This window comes from Perca flavescens, chromosome 5 (assembly GCF_004354835.1).
Source record: "Perca flavescens isolate YP-PL-M2 chromosome 5, PFLA_1.0, whole genome shotgun sequence".
Taxonomy (NCBI): Eukaryota; Metazoa; Chordata; class Actinopteri; order Perciformes; family Percidae; genus Perca; species Perca flavescens.
In genome coordinates this window covers 36,952,615-36,972,126 of record NC_041335.1, presented here as the reverse complement: position 1 = coordinate 36,972,126, position 19,512 = coordinate 36,952,615, and the positions used below count along the sequence as shown (strand labels likewise).

At 43.2% G+C, this 19,512-nt stretch overlaps 1 long non-coding RNA gene across 1 annotated transcript in view; it reads left to right on the top strand.

Annotated features, from left to right (window-relative positions):
* The window catches only part of LOC114555909 (uncharacterized), a 127,754-nt gene that overhangs the window by 83,478 nt on the left and 24,764 nt on the right, over window positions 1-19,512 (top strand). The window lies entirely within an intron of this gene.

Sequence of the window (19,512 nt, the reverse complement as noted above, 5' to 3'; positions counted from 1 at the left end):
ACTTCACCAGAGAGTAGGCGGCTGTCCTGCTTTTATTACAGACACGTGAACTCACCACGGACAGTTTGCCTCGTTCATGGACTCTCGGCGCCGCGCTGCTGAGAGTGAATAAGGGGAAACACGGCAATGGATATTTGGCGTTATTTCAAACCGATGGGAAACGCTGCCAGTTAGAAATATTTACTTATTAATCAAAGTTGTCAGAAACGGCATTCCGGATCGTTCCGGCCCTCTTTAACCCCCGCTATTTCCATTTCCAGCCATATATGGTGAATGTGGCTTTCCACCAAAACTTGTTTAAGGTAGTTTGTCTGTGCGAAGAGAGAAGATCAAAGGCAAGTACTCCAAATACAAAATCCATCTTACAATGTGTGTATACATATATAAAAAAAATGAACATTAGCTTGGTATTTAAACCTATTAATGAATGAATATGACATCTGTCAGCGAGCAGGGTGATATTTTACCCTTTCCCCACCTCTCTGTCGCTCTCTCTCTCTGTCACACACACACACGCGTGCGCGCGCACGCACGCACGCACGCACACACACACACACACACACAGCACAGGAATAGTGCATGATGTCTGCTCGCTTTTTTCTAAATGCCACGTCTTTGTCCTTTTTCCATGATACCCATATGAACCAACTGAAAAAAAAGGAAGTGGGATGTCTGTGCTTCTTATCTGGCTGGTTTTGTTTTGTTGTTGACCTCATAGCGTGAGTGTGTATTCACGGCCAGTTCCTGCAGGCCTTCCCTGTCAAACCAGGCATGCGTGTTGTTAGCTCGCCCACACCTATATCTGCGGCATTGTCCATTCAATATGATTATCGCTGACCCACACCGCCTCCTGTCTCCGGGGCTCACATGAACCAGTACTTCCTCCGAGGAAGGAAACGTTTGTTACCCACGGGCCGGTGTCACACGACTACACTGTACAGACCCCAAAAGCCAAGTTTGACTGAAAGTAAAAAAATAAATAAAAATCATCTTTTTCTGTCCCCTTCCTGGACATCTTTGCGCTGTCACTAAGGAATCCAAATTATTCCAAGATTTTTCACATGAAGAGGCGTAAACGTAATCCACTCAAGCTGCATTTTTGTAATCGTGAAGTCTCTCTCGATGGGTCTTACTTCTCTCTCCATCTGCCTCCCCGTTTCTTCCCCTCTCTCGCTCTCTCTCTGCTTCTCTTGAACACACACATATACACACTGACACATGCACAAACAGTTTGGGCAGTGGGACTACGAGGGAGAAGGGGGATCATTTGTCTCAATCGGCCGTGATGATAGTTTATCAGAGGCTGGAGGAGTGGAGTGGGAGCAGGTGGTGGAAGCAGGCTTTGTGAAGAGACCACAGTAATCAGATCTGCAGCTCAACTCAGAGCTGGGGGAGTCCAGTGCTGACACCCCCCCCCACCAACCAAAACAATTTCACAGGGTTAACTCCCCAATCCTCCCCCCCCACATTGAAGCACATTGAACATAGGGACCAAACGGTGGAATTGCAACTTCTGTGTTCGTCACGCGATGCCCTCTGGGCCCAAAAAAAAAAGACTTTTTCCCCTAAATGGCGAAATGGACGCCTGTAAATCAGTGGAGAAATAGACTTCGATCCATGCCGTCCAATAACATTTGGAAAAGTCTATAAGAGTCCCACAATGAAATCGTTTACATTCAAGTTAGCGGAGCGCTAAACCGGAAGTACCCTAATAACCCTTCTCTTTGGGCCGCGCAGGGCGGAAGCAGCGCCGATCATCCGGGTCATTTCATACCAGGAAGTTGAACTTTTTTGCCTCTCATAGGAATAAACAGGGCTGCGTTTTTATTGTTGCTTTTTTTTCTTTTACCCATCCATGGTTCTTTGTTGTTATTTTGAAAGCAATTCTGGCTGAGCAGACGAAGACAAAAAACACCAATATAGACTTTATTGATCCAAAATAGAAGCAAAGGCAGAACAGTGCTCTTTAGGAATTTGATCCCTTCGGTCCGATAACATTTCGAAGAGTCTAGAAGAGGCGCGCGATTAAATTATTTAATCCCCATTCAAGTTAGGGGAGCGCTAAACCGGAAGTAGCCAGACTCTGCCGGCGGAGGTCTCTAGCCGATCCTCTGGGTCATTTTTGGCTCCATGATGGCTTCATGAACAACTGTCATAGGAATGAACGGGGCTCCGCCTCGAACGCTTCATCAAGTTCTTACAATACAGTCCCTCCAGAAAAACGCGATTGTTTCGCACTTTCGCCGCATAAATTGCCGATTTCCGCGCAAAATATACAGGGCTTGAAAAAAGAAAGTTGAAAAATGTTGCGTTTACTTCACACAAGAGCAGCCATTTTCCCCTGTTGCCATGGGAACGTTATGAAGTGACGTAATGCGACGTACTTCATCGAAAAGCAAGGTGTTGGAGGTTGAATTTGACATGTACTTTTGACATGTTCTTTGAGTCTCTTAAGTTGGTATCCAATAAGAAAACTATCTTAATATCTGATGTCTACTCCAATTTCTTTAAGTGCTCCTGCTGTCATTGTTATTATGTTATTAACGATTTCTGAAAGTCTGTCTCTTTTGTATCTTTTATTTCCCTCTGTTTAGACTATTACTTTTATTTTTACTATCATATTATATCACTGATTCTTGAAACTGTGCCAAAAACAGGTTTTAATTTTGAAAATAAAAAGTTGGTTAAATTACAACATCTGAAGGTATATCATTATAGACCAAGGTCTTGGCTATTCAGCAATGTACCGGTGTCACCTCCCCATTTTGTATTTTTTTCATAAAATAGACGTTTTTACAGTTATTACTTTGTTTTTGTCAACACCGTCAGACACAATAAAAAGCAAATTATTTTTTATTTATTTGGTCTAATATGTATTTAGAGTTTTTAAATCATTATCTGGCATTCTTAGTACACATAAATGCTGTTAAATGTTGAATATTCACTTTTGTTCCTTTTTTATGTTTCATGTGTACTCCTTTAAAAGATCTAACATCATAAAACGTTTACTTTAAGCCTAAATAGAAAAAAAAAGTTTTTTTATTTAACAAACATATTTGTATTAAAAGGGACTATTACTTTAATATCTCAACAGCACTGAAGAAACCTATTGTAAGCATATTCATTTAAAACAAATACAGTAAAACTCCCTCTGACGGTGGTGACTTTAGAACTGACGGTGGTGACACTAATCTGGTGACAGTGGCCTCATAACAACAAACAATTCCAAAATGTATACCACACAAGATGGCTTCTTGCTTAACAAATTCATTTAACTATTGGGTCCAAAAAAATAACAATCCTGAGCATGCATATCATATGAAAGAGTAGGTTTTTGTCACCACCGTCAGACATCACCACCGTCAGGTTTTCTGCGACGTACAGTCTGACGGTGGTGACAAAAACCTCCAAATAGTCCTTAACAGAGGCTAGAATATAATTGTTGATCACAATAAATATGGGCTCATGGCTGTGGTTCGGCTGCAACCTCGAGGTTGAACCACAGCCATGAGAATATTCACGAAAACCTGACGGTGGTGACGTCTGACGGTGGTGATAAAAACCGACTCTTTCACATGATATGCATGAGTTGTTCACATTAGCCATCTTGTTTCCCCTCTATTGCTAGCTACTTCAGACCTCTTCTTAAAAAGTATACATTTATGTCATAAATCTAATCTAAAAAATGTTATACAAAAGAGACGGTGTTGACGTGTTATGGTTGCGACAGTAGCAGTGTCCAAAAATATGAACAAGTTTAAGAGAAAATAGCAAATTTAAGGGAGCTTGAGTGATCTTGAAGCATGCAGTAGAGCTGAAGGTTTGAAAATGGGGTCCTCAGGAATGTAGTTGACCTTGTAGTTGCCTGATTTTATTGCTTTTTATAAATATCTGACGGTGGTGACGAATATGTGGGACACATTTTGAGCAACCACAAAATAATAATAAATATTGTTAAGAACTCACTGTTTGTAGTTTTTAAAACTTATAAGAATGTACTATTTCATGTGGTAAAGATATTTTTCAATTCAATTATTACTTTATAATATCAATTATTACTGGTTAACTGTACGCATTCTGAGCCATCTGCGTGGATGTAAACGTAAACCTGCACGCCACGTGGCGTGTTAACGCGATCCCCGGTCTCCTGGGTGAAAGTCCTGTGTTTGACCCTATAAGATAAACACGCTAAAAAGCAAGTATATGCGAATCGCACGATAATGTAAGTCAACGGAGGCCAAACGGCGTTGATAAATACGCTAAAAAGCGAGTCTGCGTCTTGATAACGCGCCAATAACCGCATACGAATTGGCGTGTCATACATATGCCACTTCATGAGATCAGTCGGCATCCTGGAAGTGGAGCTCCCAGCATTCAACCAATTTAAAACAGCCTTTCAGTGTATTACAGTGATCTCTACTAACTCAAAAGTTACCTTTCTCTCATAACCTCCCTTTAAACCGTCTGGAATTCATCCAACGCGTCACCCGTTTAACACCGAGTCGCTTCTCCACGCCTCACGCTCCCAGTCTGTGTCTTTTTTTCTCTTTGACCCATCCACTTGTGGCAACAATAGCTGCTCTTTCTCTCATTCATACAGTGTAGTGTGTAGTAATACTGTGGTGGTTGCTATAGCAACCCGCGAGTCAGACGATCTCATTACTGGCCCTTAGACATTTCGTTCTCACTCCCTCTCCAAGGAATTACCACTTTTCATTATGATTTCCCTCCCCTCTCTCGCAGCCCACCCCTCCTTCTTTATCTCTGTCTCCCCCCCACACCCCCATCTCTCCCTCATACTCCCTCCTCAAAGGTCAGATGTCCTCCATGGTGGGGAGAGAGGAAATCTGTAAAAGCGTTGAGGTCTATTCAGTAACCCCCACCCGTTTTGCACCCCACAATCATTCTGTTCCTTTCTATAGCTGCAGAGAAAGGAGCCAGAGGAAGAAGGGAGGGAAGGGTTAGCCTCGAGTCTGCTTTTCTTTAGAGCACATTTTAAAATCTGTTTCTTTTTTCTGCCCTTCTCTTTTCTCTCCTCAAAGCTTTCTTTTGTGTGGAAAATAGCTCCTTGAACTGATGGCGGAGTAGAGGTCTGTGTTGACTTTTTTTCAAATGTTCCCATCCAAAATCAATAGCCCCTAAATTCACACACTTTGTGCACACACACACACACACATATATTCACACGTATGGATGTGCACACATACTTGAACTAGCTTATGCATACAGTAGCTATGCATTGATGCAGGTATATTATACACATTCGGCTTTGACGGATATCCGCCCAAAGCACGCACAAATATTTATTAATTCAATGTGATCTGTATTCAGACACTTCTGAAGAAGCCGGTAGCCTGCTGAAAATAACTTTTCTTAAAAGACCAAACTGGTGTGTTTGCATGTTTTTACATGAATTTGCATACAGTCGCTGCAGACTGTTGAGTGGGATTTTCCCCTCCAGGCAGGCCGTTGACTTTGTACGCCGTGGAGATCAACTTGCAGAGACTTGAAAATCTTATTTTCATCTTGTAAATGTAGTACTATATCCTGATGGGGATGCAGTTGAAAGTGCAGACTTGAATATGACAGTAAACTGCTAAACAGTGATGCAATAACCGGCTATGTTAAGTATAAAAAAAAGACACAACAAGAAAAAAAATGCATGCTTACAATTTATGCCTAGTTTACACTACAAAACGTTAGCCATGATTTTCTACTTGCTTTCAATTCAATTAGTTGAATTAATCGAACTCTTAGACAATAATTATTTATCAAAGTCATTTTTTTAAGAAAAATGGCCAACCATTTTCTGCTCCCAAACTTCTAAAACATGAGGATTTTCTTCTTTTATGTCATGGTTAAGTTGAATATCTTTTCATTTGTACTGTTGGTAAGACAAAAAGAACCAATTTGAATACGGCACCTTGGACTTTGATGGGCATTTTTTAAACGTTTTATAGGCTAAATGATTAATTGATTGATATTTTATAACACATGGTGAAAATATTAATTGCTATCCTAAAAGACAGCATAAATGTTAAGGAGTTCCCTTTCTTAGCATTCATTTATAGATGTCTCACTCATGCAACTCAGAACTGCCGAAAAACGGCTACATAGGTCGTTTTTTCAAGCAGCAATTACGACTTATATTTCCTTTTATGGTTATATGGTGACGGCGCCATGTAGTAGCCGTAGTAGTAATGACGGGAGTAAAGCCGGAAGTAATGTGACAAAGTATAAGAGCGCCAAGTTCCACATAAGGGGGCAGGTTGGGGGCGTGTGGGTGGGTCAAACAAACGCAGGACTTTCACCCAGGATACCGGGGAGTTTTAAAAAAAAAAACTTTACGGAACAAAGCTACGTTACGTTCAGCGTCATGTGCGTAAACAAAAGTGAAGTAACGTCTGATTTTAACCCAAACCACGATCTTTTTCTTTTACAAACTTAACTAAATAGTTTGAGCGCCTAAACATAACCAGACTGCGACCATTTCACAGCTTTAACATGTTCAAAACTGCGATCGCTACGTTCACTGGTTTGGACGGGGGATAACCATAGACAGTATATAAATGGACCAACAGATCCCGTGTCTCTAGACGGAGACCAATGAAGGATATTAGAAGTCACTTTTCCGGTGATGGCTTAGCGTTACTGAGCAGCCTCCAACTGAGCTTGAAGACGTAGATGTGACGTGATCAACCTGTCTGAAAGTGTGAAGTCTTCTGGTAGCTGTGCCGAGAGAAATCTCAATCATTCCCAATCTTACAGAGACGGAGAGTGTAGATATATGTAAGGAGATAACATAGACACAGGCTAATTATTGATCACTAACATGCTAGTTAACATTAGTAATTCAACTTAAACAGCTAATATAAGTCGAAACTGCCTGCGAGCTTCTCCTGTACTACACAGTAATTCCTCTACTATGCGACAGTAAGTGGTGTGGTTATGACACAATCGTTGTATCGTAATCGTCGTATTTTTACAAAAACGTCTGCTACGGAACCATAACGTGAGATAGGGCTGGGCGATAAAACGATAACGATATGTATCGCGATAGACACATAATCAATATCAATAGAAAATGCGGTCGATAAAACGTTTGATAACTTGTTTTTCTTCATCAGAAGAAACCAGAGGTTGTGAATCAAGTTTGGTTGCATGAACAAAGGCCCTCACTCTCTGGCAACCTAGCAACGTGGGGAGTGACACTCTAACAGCCAATCATGTAACAGTATCAAGTTTGGTTGCGCCACATCGCTGTCTTGTGTTCTTCAATAACAGAACCGGCGTGGAGTGGAAAGTGAGTGCCGCAGCGAGCGAGGAAATCGTTGATAAAACCATAGACAGTATAAAACAGGAAAAGTCAGTATGGCAGTTTTGGGGATTTTATAAGTCTGACCGTAGTCAGACCAATGTGGTCAGACCGTCGTCCACACCAACACTGGTACGACCACAAACTTGTTTTACCACTTTAGCCGCGCTCACACTTTCGAGCACAGCCGTATTCGCCATCAACGTCCAACAACATCTGCAGCTGCAACACGGCACAAGCAGCAGAGCGCCATGGAGAGGTACTCTGCATCAGCGCCTTACTAAACGCTACAAAGAAATAACGGAGGCAGACATGCTGAGCACTGTCCAGAAGCCAGGTTACCAACCTAGCACTAAACCTGCAGAAAATAGTTCCTTCTCAGGTTTCTTATATTTAGCTAACACTTTGCACTATTTTATGACACTTTATTAAGCATTTCTTACTTATTCTTTAATTTTGCACCTTAATGTTAAGAGATAATTGTTAAGTGTTCATTGTGATTTTAGACCTGTTTACATTTGAATTATTTGAGTGTTTTCCATGGTTGTGTTGACATTTCTGCTTTTATAACTGAGGGGATTATAATCAGAGCAGGGTTAAGTTTAAAATAAAAATGTTTAAATTTAATATATTTTTCTCCTGGTCCTTATTTTAAATAGGTCATAAAAAATATCAATAATTATCGATATCGACCGATATGAAAAACTTATATCGTGATACAGTTTTCAACCATATCGCCCAGCCCTAACGTGAGATACAAGGTAATGGAGCCTTTTATACATTGTCGTGTTTTTTTAAAAATAAACCATGGACAAATAGTCTTTAAACGCTTCAGATGTAAAGTTATTCGCTGTCAAAGTAACGTCAAAATGAATGGGAGTCAATGGGATGCTAACGGCAGGTGATGGCTTGTTAGCATCAAAATGGCTCCATAGGAGCTACGTATGGTTTGGAGGACTTGTTGGTGTATACAGTAGCAGCTGGATTTGCCACTGTTAGATTGTTTGTGTCTCCCGTGTCACAACTTCAGGAAGGCAGGTTTGGACCCAAGTGCAGAATAAAGATGAGGAGGAAGCAGGTGGAGTCCAAATGATTTAATTTGGACAATAACTCACAGGCAAAAGTCCAAAACAGGCAGCGTGTGGGTCGTGATGGTAGGAATATGGAGGAGAGTAGGGAGGAGAGTAGGGAGGGCTTGTTGGCTACATCATACAACTCCTAATTATAGAGCACTGACTTTTACATATCAACATCAATAAAAAGTGACATAAATGTCCATAATGCAAACGTACTCCGCACACTCGCAGCGGGGAACGAGCCAGGGCCAGCTCACGGTTAAGTCCATGCTTCTTCCCTTGCTGCCGTGCTCGTCGATGAAACGGTTTGTCATGGTAACGACAATGGCCGAGCCCGTCGTACCGCAGCCTCAATCTCCACTGTATCTCCGACTTTCGCTCTTTCACTCTGCTACAAAGGGACAGTGGGCCGATCCATAAGCCCTATTGCTCCATCACACATTGATCCATATGGGGCTCTATTCAACTGCATTGGCTGCACAATTGATCCCGGCCTCTCTGCTGCGGTAAACATTTTACTCGGCTTGCCTCCGTCCCGATCAATAGCCTTCTTTTAATAATGTATCTCATTGATCAGTTTGGCCCCTGAGTAAATTGATCAATTATTTTAATCTTTTTCTTTTTTTTTTTTTAGTTAAACGTTTGTTTCTCTTTCTCTGCAAAGAGTCTCTAAATGATCTGCCCTCTTCAGAGGTTATTCAATACAATGTTTTATTAAAGCATGTCCCAACAACAGGGGTCTTCAACATTTTTTTAGGCCAAGGACCCCTTCACTGAAAGAGAGACGGAGTAGGACTAATAAAGTTGCATGTTCAATTGGGCCGAATGGGTGACAATTGATGGATTTTAATGTATTATTTACAGTATATATATGTGGAAGTCACAGTGAATCCATTAACCCTTGTGTTGTCTTCCCGTGGTCCATGCAACTTTTTGTGTATTTTTGGTCGTCTTTTTCAACACTTGTCGCATTTAACCCCAACGTTTTTGTCACTTTTCCCGATATGTCTTTGTCTATTTTTTTTTCTGCGCCTTTTTGACGTTTTCATGTTTTTTCTTCCCACGTTTATTGTATCTTTTTCCAACATTTTCGACACTTTTTTTCAACGTTCTTTTATGATTTTCTTTTTACTCCAAATGCTATAAAATTGAATAAATCACCCAAAGTCAATGAAAGAAGTGAACTGATCATTTATTTTACTTGTGAAGAATGTTGTAGTGAATCATCATTACATGCACACTACTATTTCACTATCATTCCCAATATCACATTATTCCAAATTTGATGTAGGTCATCTAATCAGCACATTCTGAATGAGGCCTTTTTCCAAATTCATCCAAAAAAGCATTTTCTGATCAAGACGTGGAATATACCGTAGGGGTAGAAAAAAAAGAAAGGAAAATTAATAGCATATCGTCCCAGCCCTGATAAAACAGTATTCTTTTGGTCATCTCGATCATAGACAGTATATAAGAATGGACCACCAGACCCTGTGTCTCTGGTCTGAGACCAGTGAAGGATATCAGAAGTCTCTTTCCCGGTGCTGGCTGAGTGTTACTGAGCAGCCTCCAACTGAGCTTGAAGATGTAGATGTGACGTGAGCAACCTGTCTGAAAGTGTGAAGTCTTCTGGTAGCTGTGAGAGAGAAATCTCAATCATTCCCAATCTTACAGAGACGGAGAGTGTAGGTATATGTAAGGAGATAACATGGACACAGGCTAATTACTGATCACTAACATGCTAGTTAACATTAGTAATTAAACTTAAACAGCTAATGGAAGTCCAAACTGCCTGCGAGCTTCTCCTGTACTATACAGTAATTCCTCTACTATGTGACCCAATCGTTAGCCTATTTTTATAAAAGCGTCTGCTACGGAGCCATAACGTGAAGTACAAGGTAATGCCTTTTATACATTGTCGTGTTTCTTTAGAAATAAACAATGGACAAATCTTTAAACGCTTTAGATGTAAAGTTATTCTCTGTCAAAGTGACGTTAAAATGAATGGGAGTCAATGGGATGCTAACGGGAGGTGATCGCTTTGTAGCATCAAAATGGCGCCATAAGAGCTACGAGTTCTGAAGCAAAGCTTATCCCTTGGTCTCGATCAGGGTTTAGTTTACGGCCTCTCGCCTGTTTTACAGCTTCCGGTCAGCTACTGTGCGTTGCTACAGTTACTGTACACAAACCAACCAGCCGATAGTTTGCAGCTCTGCGGTAGAGATGCACGGCCCGAAAGAAAAGAAGGAGAAACACAGCTGCTTTTAAACATTCTGAAAGAATTAGATCAACAGGTTTGTGGATATGAGCCGACCTTTTCTAGGAGCTGGTTGAAGGAATGAAAGAGGGACGCTGTGTTCACACGCTCAAACCAGTCCTCCTCCTCTGGAACACTTTGGAAAAAGAAATCCTGTTTTGCACGGCTGCATGTAAACGGGAATATCAGTAATATTTACTTTCATTAGCCGTGTAAACAGCTTAGTTAGAATATTATCATATGTCTTTTTAGGAATGAGGGCAAAAATAGTATGTAATATTATGTGCATGTAAGCATAGTCAGTGTTTTACAACAGAAAAAGCAAGTGATGCGTTTTGTTAGTTCTGTATAGGTTGTAACAAAAAGATGTCCTTTTTGTTATTTACCGGAGAAAAGATAAAATGGACAGCTTCTTTGAAATGCTCGGCGTTAGGTGTTTGTATTGTTGGCGTTCTCTCCGTGACGGGCTGCGTGCTGATCAGGCTCTATCTGTATCTATCGCTTCTCTCCGTCAAGGGCATTGGTCATCAGCATTGGTGAGGTAAACGCAGTCCACCCACCACATCTCATTACCAGTCCTAATTATCCTGACAAGTCACTGTTGGTGTGTGTGCGCGTGCGTGTTTGTGTGTGTGTGTGTGTGTGTGTAAAATCAAGAGATACACACACCCCATTATTCTTGGCACAGACACAAACGTACACTGAATGCACCGATATAAAACAGCGAAGCAGCGGATCAATAGCCGGCTTGTGTCCCTGACTTCATGGCAGGCAGCAGAAAAGGTATTTGAAATCCAAAGAGTTATCAGAGGCAAGAGAGAGAAAACTGGGAGGAGGGTGGGGGAGGGGGGGGGAGTCTTTGTTAGTTTGACCTTGCCGAGATTTATCTTGTGTGCAGATATTTCCCCAGATTGGACCGGGATAACACCGGGCACATTTTATAAAAATGGAACAGAAAGAAAAGGCAACCAGTCGAATACTTGGATCATTACACGTATGAAATCTCTCCCCGCTTATGCTAATGCACACGAACCTAAACATATTCATCTCTGGCGTATTCTCTTTGATCTGCCCATGTTTCCGTCAGGATTTTGTGTCTCTCTCCCCCCTCCCCTCCGATTCCCATGGCAATCAGTAGCTGATCAGGTGTGGTGAGTGTCGCCATGTCGAGCTCGGGCTCATTAAAGTCTCATCTTCATATCCTTCCATCCCCACCTATCTGAGATGACGTGCCGGAGCCCAAGGCGCTATAAACACCCCACCCCACCCCTCCACGCTAACCACGCCAAAATGCTCTGATGAATATCTGTCAATATCTGTCACTCAACGCAGCGCTGGCCCTTTTCACGCTCTTGTCAACGCGCCGTCCCAGAGGAAGCACTTCACTTACCACATCTCCTGCTTGAATGTTTGACACAGAAAAAGAGAGGATTTTCGTACGTTTGTCTGGTTTGTAAAGACATGTTTTCTTTTAAAGTTGCTTTCACGCCTTGAGCAGTTTGGCCCCGTTTTAACCGAACCCTGAGCGTTTCGTGGGATGGTCCGCTTGATTAGGGGCCGTGTGAAATGCTCATTCACACTCTGGCGCGGACCAAACAACCGAACTCTGGTCCGTTTGAAAACGAGGGTCTCGGTTTGCTTCCAAGTGCTCTAAAGTTCGGTTTCACTTTAGGTAAAAACGCAATCCAACCCAGATAGATAGATAGATAGATAGATACTTTATACATCCTGAGGGGTATTTACATATATATATTTATAGATATACTACATCCAGTAGCTTAGACAACCATAACACAACAAACACACATACACACATATACTGTATCTCACATACCTAAAAATCCCTCACAGAAATTTAAATGGTTAACAATTTGTGAAGTGATTACAAATGTCTGGTATGGACTGACCATGTGATGCAATGACCATGATAAGGTGCTGTGGTAGAGTGTGTGCAGTGCAAAAGTGAACAGTGCAACAGCTTATTATTAAATATTAACAGAACAATATATAACAGGGAATAAGTTATAAGATGTAGATGTTATGACCACAGTCCAGATTTGTGTAGGAGGGCCTATAAGACAGTCAGGTGTACAGCAGACAAAGGGATATAATACAGATAAAATACAAGAAGTGAACCAAAAAGCAGTGCATTTACTAGGCTGTAATTTTGTAATGTGTGCATGTATACATTTAAGGGACAATAACTGTCAAATCCATAACCGATTATGACCTTACATCACTGGTCGACCGTGTGACGACACGTCATCATCTCTCCTTCCCTCGCTGTGTGTCAGCTGCTCGAGACGTTATAAATTTGGTGTTCCATTATTTCCGAGACCGGGATCTACCGAACTGCAGGTGTGAAAGCGCCCTAAATCTCACACAAAGCAATGAAACACACAGAAGGCTCCCTGCAGCTGTTTCCACTGCATTCACGCAGCCAGTGGAAGACTTGCGCGTGTGCACGCATGAGAACATGCGTCTGTGTGTGTGTGTGCGTTTGACTGCATTGGTGTGCGCTATTGTGTGTGTCTGCAGCTAGAGCGCTAATTGTAAAGGATGTGGCAGGTTAAGATAAGGTTATCTCGACGCAGTGAAACGTCTGAGAGAGAGAAGGCCAGAGCTTGCAGACGGAATTAGATTGATTAGAGGAGCCATATTTGGGCCAAAGTGCTATTTCCAGATAGCCCTCGGTGAGCCTCATCCCCTTCGCCTGGCGTGGCTCTGTTTGAGTCCTCACCCTCGGCCCGGCTCCCTCTCTCTCCCTCTCCCTGACACTCCTGCTGTGCAGCAGGACAGCTGATAGTGCCACAGGCTGTCACTCACGCGCTAACTGACTGGCCACTGCAGGGCCGAGATAGCCCCGAAGAGCCTCCCCCCCCTCCACCCTCACTCCGACATCCACTGTGAGAAAAAGAAGAATTAAAAGCAACAATGTACGCACCATTGCAAGAGGGAGGTCCTTTCTGGGTGCAAAAATTGTGTCCTCGGATCAGCCTTCAAAACGCTCAACGCTCAATTCTTTCGTGTGTAGTAGAGTGTAACTTAGCCAAAGTTTTCATTTCCATTCGCACCCCCCTTTTTTCAGTCTTCGAGGTAAACTGTGTGGTTTTATTGGAGAGAAAAAATCTCATCTTTATAGACTTTATTTCAGACGAGGATGTGTGGCAAGGGGGAAGTCAATCCCCCCAAAAAATCCAGCACTCAATTCCTGCCATCAGGATCCTCCATTAGCCAAGCATTAGAAACAAATTAACTCTTCTCAGTTGAATGGCTTGTCAGAGGAAGTGTGGGAAAATCCTCTATTAGGCAGGAGTTAAGTGCCTATTGGAAAGCTGGCGATGGAATCCTGCCTAATAAAGGAATAGTCAACCATTGGAGCGCCGGTTGAATGGAGGTGCTAATTAAGAGAACTGAGTGTCGTCTTACGGGCTAGTCCATTAATGCGAGTTTTAGGGCTCATCTCCCTGGCATCCTTTTGGTTTCCTGAATATGACAAGCTTGTGTACTCTGGGTGTGAGAGAGGGATAAAATTTGTTTATTTCGGGCAGCGTGTGACAGCCAGTAAACAGATAAATAATGAATATTCGCTGCTCCCAGAGGCCCCACTTTTTTAGACTAGTCTCATCTCTGTTTTTGACGTGTCGTAAGCCGTGCACTGAACACGCTGCTCTCAAACTATTTGGGGCGTTATGTCTCAGACGAGCCGAGCCAAGTCAAAACCACAGGCTGCGGTCTCCTCTGCCTTTGCAAACGCTGAGCATTTTCCAGTTTTCAAGCTGTGAAAAGGGAGAGGGATGGCGAAACGGCGTCATGGACCGAACCGGGCGGCGACTCAAAATAAACTCGCGCAGGTTTGGCCGCGTCCGGGGCCTCCATCTCTGTTTATCTTAGTGAGAGTGAGCATGGGAGCCCGGTGATGAAATCAAAAAAAAAAAAGAAGAGGGAGGAAAAATATTAAATAGAGTTGAACAGGCCAGTGTGTATTTGGTTGGGGTTGCCATGGCAACACAGTGGATGGATGCAGATAAACAGCACGTTGAGTACTCGGGGAGGAATGCAGCCCTTCTGCCTGCGGTTTGGAGAGGAGGTTAACACTTCTCTTTCTCAACAGCTTCACTACTCAACGACATATGGGATTGAAGGCGGGGAGGGGGGGCAGGAGAGGAGAGGAGATTGCACTTTAATTGCGCACATCCAGGGATAAAAGGGAATGTGTAGGAATATTTGGAAAGAAACGCTGAGAAACAAGGAGCGATACGTAATGGTCGATTGCATATTATGGCACAAGTTGTTTCAGTGTTTTCACTTAAAAATTGGAATCAGAGAGAGAGAGAGAGGAACATTTTTAAATGAGAAACAGAAAAAGGGACTATGGAAAATTCCATTTTCTACACTTCTTTGGAATGACGGTTTGACTCTCGTCTCCAGAGTGCAGCAGATTGCACTTTGAACAACCTGGGAAGTAAGCTGTCATCATTCCTCATACGGTGCGATGATCTGAGCGAATGAAAAGGGAAGCTACCCTTTTTGATTTGTTGAGTTATATTACGTTTCAAGGGCGGGTCGGAGCTATGGATAAGCAGGTGGGAATGGTGGCGGGAAAAAAAAGGCAGAGTGGGAGAAAAAAAAACGGGGAGATGTAGGGAGAAGCCAATTTGGTGAGGAATGGTGGCTGTGGCTTGCTGATAAGAGGCTCTCCTCCTCAGCTTCCCCCTGACAGAATGGGGAGGCCTTGTCTGTCGCCCCATTAGCAGCCATACCTACAAGGCCCAGCCTTTTCTACATGGCCAGCCTTCAATGGAGGGAAGAAAAATGGAAAATGGCTACTTAACCAATGATTACCCGATTGAAAGATACCTGTCACGGGGGAGGGAAGGGACGGAAGGTGCCGGGAGAATAGGAGGGACAGGGGGGGGGGTGGGGGGATGGGGATGGGAGTGAGTGATTTCCATCCCGTCTCTGCAGTGAGATGAACGTGTCGCTGTGAGATTAAACCAGGAGTGCGTGTTTATTAAAGCCATGTAGCGGGGAGGAGGGAGTGGGGTGAGATTTGAGAGATGAGTGAAGAGAATTACAGAGAGTTGGACTGGGGGTGGGGGGGGGTAAGCATGGTCTCTAAAAAATAATGGACAAAGCTTCCGGGTCTGAAAAGTGAAGCCAACGCTGAAGCTCCTTAAAGCTGCATTCTCTCTAACTTCCAGCAGGGGGCGACTCCACTGGCTCCAAGAAGAAGTCTGTTTCTATAGAAGTCTATGAGAAAATGAGCCTACTTCTCACTTGATTTATTACCTCAGTAAACATTTTCATAATGAGTTTATGGTCCCAATTGCTAGTTTCAAGTCTTCTTCAACACTTCATTTTTTTTAAATTACGATCCCAATTAATTTAAAATAGACGATAAAGCAGGGGATGCTTTAGGACCTGTCAATCAGGTGACCCGATGGGTGACGTCACTGATGGTACGTCCATTATTTGTACTGTCTGTGGAGGTAAGCAGTCGAAGGACAGTAGCCTGCCCGTTCTTATTCATTTGAATGAGTAACTTCCTGCTCTTTTCTTTCTATTCTAGGATTTTATTTATGTACTGCATTCGGCTAGTGTGTTAGTGTTTAATGCAGAGCTGCTTGAGAAGTCCACAAATCATCCCAGAGAATAGAAACGCCATGCTCAGCTGCGGTCCCTCCTAATCAGAAAAACAATTCTCCTGGTATTACTATCAGAGCGCCGCTCCATCACTGCACAGCATTCACCTGTACTTTCTTTTCCAGCATAGTGGCCGCTTTTATTCTCCCCTCTAATTGCTTGTCGGATCCGTCCCTCCGGCTCTTTGTTTCCACGAGTCGCTCTTATCGCCTCGCCGTGCCGTGCATCCACCAGTGTCACGCAAACCGCAGCACTTCTGCCCCCGATCTAATGGTCCCTGTGGGCCTGGCCCGCAGTGCCATACGAGTGGCTTTATGGAAGCTATTATTAGTGTTTACTCACTGGCACTTACTGGGCCCGACAAGGGTCCTGTGTCTGTCCATGTGCAGCGAGGCTCTGCAACCCCGACTTCTGATTTTAATGTTATAGGTAACATTATGGCTCCGTCTCTTTGCTCAATCGTTAACTCCGTGACCATTTTATGGGGTATTAATTGAGTTGTAATTTTGACTCAATAAAACCATGTAAGAGTTTAGTGCCGTTTTTAAGTTGGGATCTAATTGAAAACAGGCACTAAGCTCTCAAGCTTGACACGGTGTCCAATATGACGGAGATTAGTTGATTTTCACGTGTATTATTTTTTCTTCACACGGCACTTTTAAAAAAAAAAGATACATGTCAGCGTACCAACATCACGTAAATACATTATTGCTAACCTTTAACCTAAAACATGAAGACAAATACTTAAGACACACACATGTGCACACATGCGTGCACATGCACAAAGGGAGGGAGAGCAAAGAGCGGTTTGGATGGCGCTCTGGACTGATCACATTACCTCATCTCACATGTATTTCAGAGGCCTGAAACCTGAGATGCATTGCAATTGTTATTTTAAATCACCGTCTGGGAAAGCTGGACTCAAGGTCTACAGAGTCACTAACCCAGGGGGGGGCTCAGAAGGGGGAGGTGCGGGAGACGGGATAGGCCACAGGGACAGGTGGTGCATTGTGAACTGACAAGTTTAGGGGTGCAGTTTCATTGTGGCAGGGAAAATGTCTTAATCATTAAAACTATCACTTAAATCTTGACTCCTTCATTAAAAACATTATTTTTTCTTTACAGAGTCTTTAGCTTACATTAGGGATGGCTATATATTAATTGTAGTTCAAAAGTCCAACTCTGAGAAATCACAGAATGTTTGTTAGACCCTAGATCACATTGCTGCCTTCTGGCTGGACCCAATGACATCGCAAAACTGCGCTGTGCTCTGAAACGTACGTCAGAGGCAACAGAAGCATCACTGCATGTGGCGCTATTTAACATTACACTTGGCAGCAGGTACAGTTAGCCTACCGTTAGCTAGCAGCTGCTCACGGCTAAGGATTCCAATAGTGGGCCGTCCAACAGTTTGCAGCTAAAGACACAGAGGAGATTGGCTGACCTTTGAGACACCGTGGACACTGCCCGGATAAACAACATTGAGATGAACTGCGCCTCGCCTGTAAAGTGGACGAGAGCAGCCGGGGGCGGCGACAAAAATCCGCTGTCAAGTCGGACAGTTTTCCAGCCGATTCCAGCAGCCTTCAGGCTGAAGAGGAAGTGACAGAAACACTGTGGTCCGATTTAATAAAATGTTATCAGACCCATATATCAGCTCCTACACAGTCTCCTGCTGTTTTTATTATGACAGAGTAGCTGTCAGGGTGCTCTACATGCGATCTGTTGCTGATTTACACTGTAGATGATCTGTAATCTGAACAGATTTAGTCTCTCTGACTTCTAAATGTATCTATCAGCCACACTACATTTGGTTTGTTTTCTGAATAAGCCTTTAAATCAGACAAATAACAGTTAAAATCCCTCCAAATCAATAAAAAGTTCATATAAAACGTAATGTTGAGTCGATTCTGAACCAATCAGCTGAGAGGCCGGCGTTTCCCAGCATGCCCTGGGTCCGCTTGGCTCTTGCAGTCGGGGAAAAGCAACTGCGCTGCCTGCGTCTCAGAACTGCGGCTGCCTTAATCTCGTGAGGTTACCGTTGACCACGTGTGCGTGACGTCAGAGCAAGTCGGGATCGAGTCGGACACAAGCCTAAGCGGCGTGCATTGGGCGGCGATCGCTGGTGATGGATTCTGCGCAGATCTGCCTATCGCTGCGTTCAGATGCACCTCGTAAGCTCATGGTGCATTCAGTGTTGTTGTAAAGTTCTCTTCTGCCATTTTGTGGATCTTTTTTTTTGTCATTTAACAGCAATTGCCTGGTGAAATAATAAGTTAATGTTAGATTTTAAATAAATCGTTTTACATTTGACCACATGGATTTTCTTTCAAGTCCTAAAATGCACTGCCAGGCACTGGCACCATTTTTAAAAGTATTGTTTTAGCGCGGGTATCGGAAGAACGATACTGAACCCTACAGTGAAGTGGTCGTGCAACCCCTCCCTTCCTCTCTCCCTCCATCCCTCATCTGCCACCTTATCTGTTGTATCTCTTCCCTCTATCATCTGTCCCAATCTCCGTCCATGTCCACACCTGCAAGGTTAATGTGTATGTGACGGGAGAGAATATTGCATGGCGCTGACTTCAGATCCATAAGAATATATTTCACCTCTCAGGGCTGGACAGGCAGCATGCCAGAGGCCAACGGATAACTGCTCCTTCCCTCCTATCTGCAGCCCAGGTTAATTAAAGTTCCTCATCCCCCCCCCCTCAAAGTATGCTTTTAAACAGAGTGCTATGTGTCATTGGATTGTATTTTAGTCCTTTTAATGATGGACTCTGCGTGTGTGCGTGCGTGTGTGTTTGTGTGCACGTGTGTACGCATGGGTGTGTTTGAATGGACATGCTGCACATTTCATATCATCAATGGGTTCAAATGCACGATGCACGCATGTCGATTTTGATGCTGAAAATACCACCGGAATTTGGCCGTCTTTTGCAGTCCAGTCTCACGTTGGTGAATGAAGTGCGTGTTAGCCCTACAGCCCAGTGTTAGCATTAGCTGCATGTTGTACGCCACACGCCCATAAGATAGTGATTACTATCAGTTATTCCACCCACACAAAGTCGTCGATGTTGCATCACCTGCAGAATGAATTCACCAAAAACTTCCCACTGATTGGGTTTCAAGTAACCGTACACCAGAGGCCAAATGGGAAATACTGCAAAAGAATAGAGACCGGGGGTGAATACAGGAGCTCGACTCGTGGATCTTTC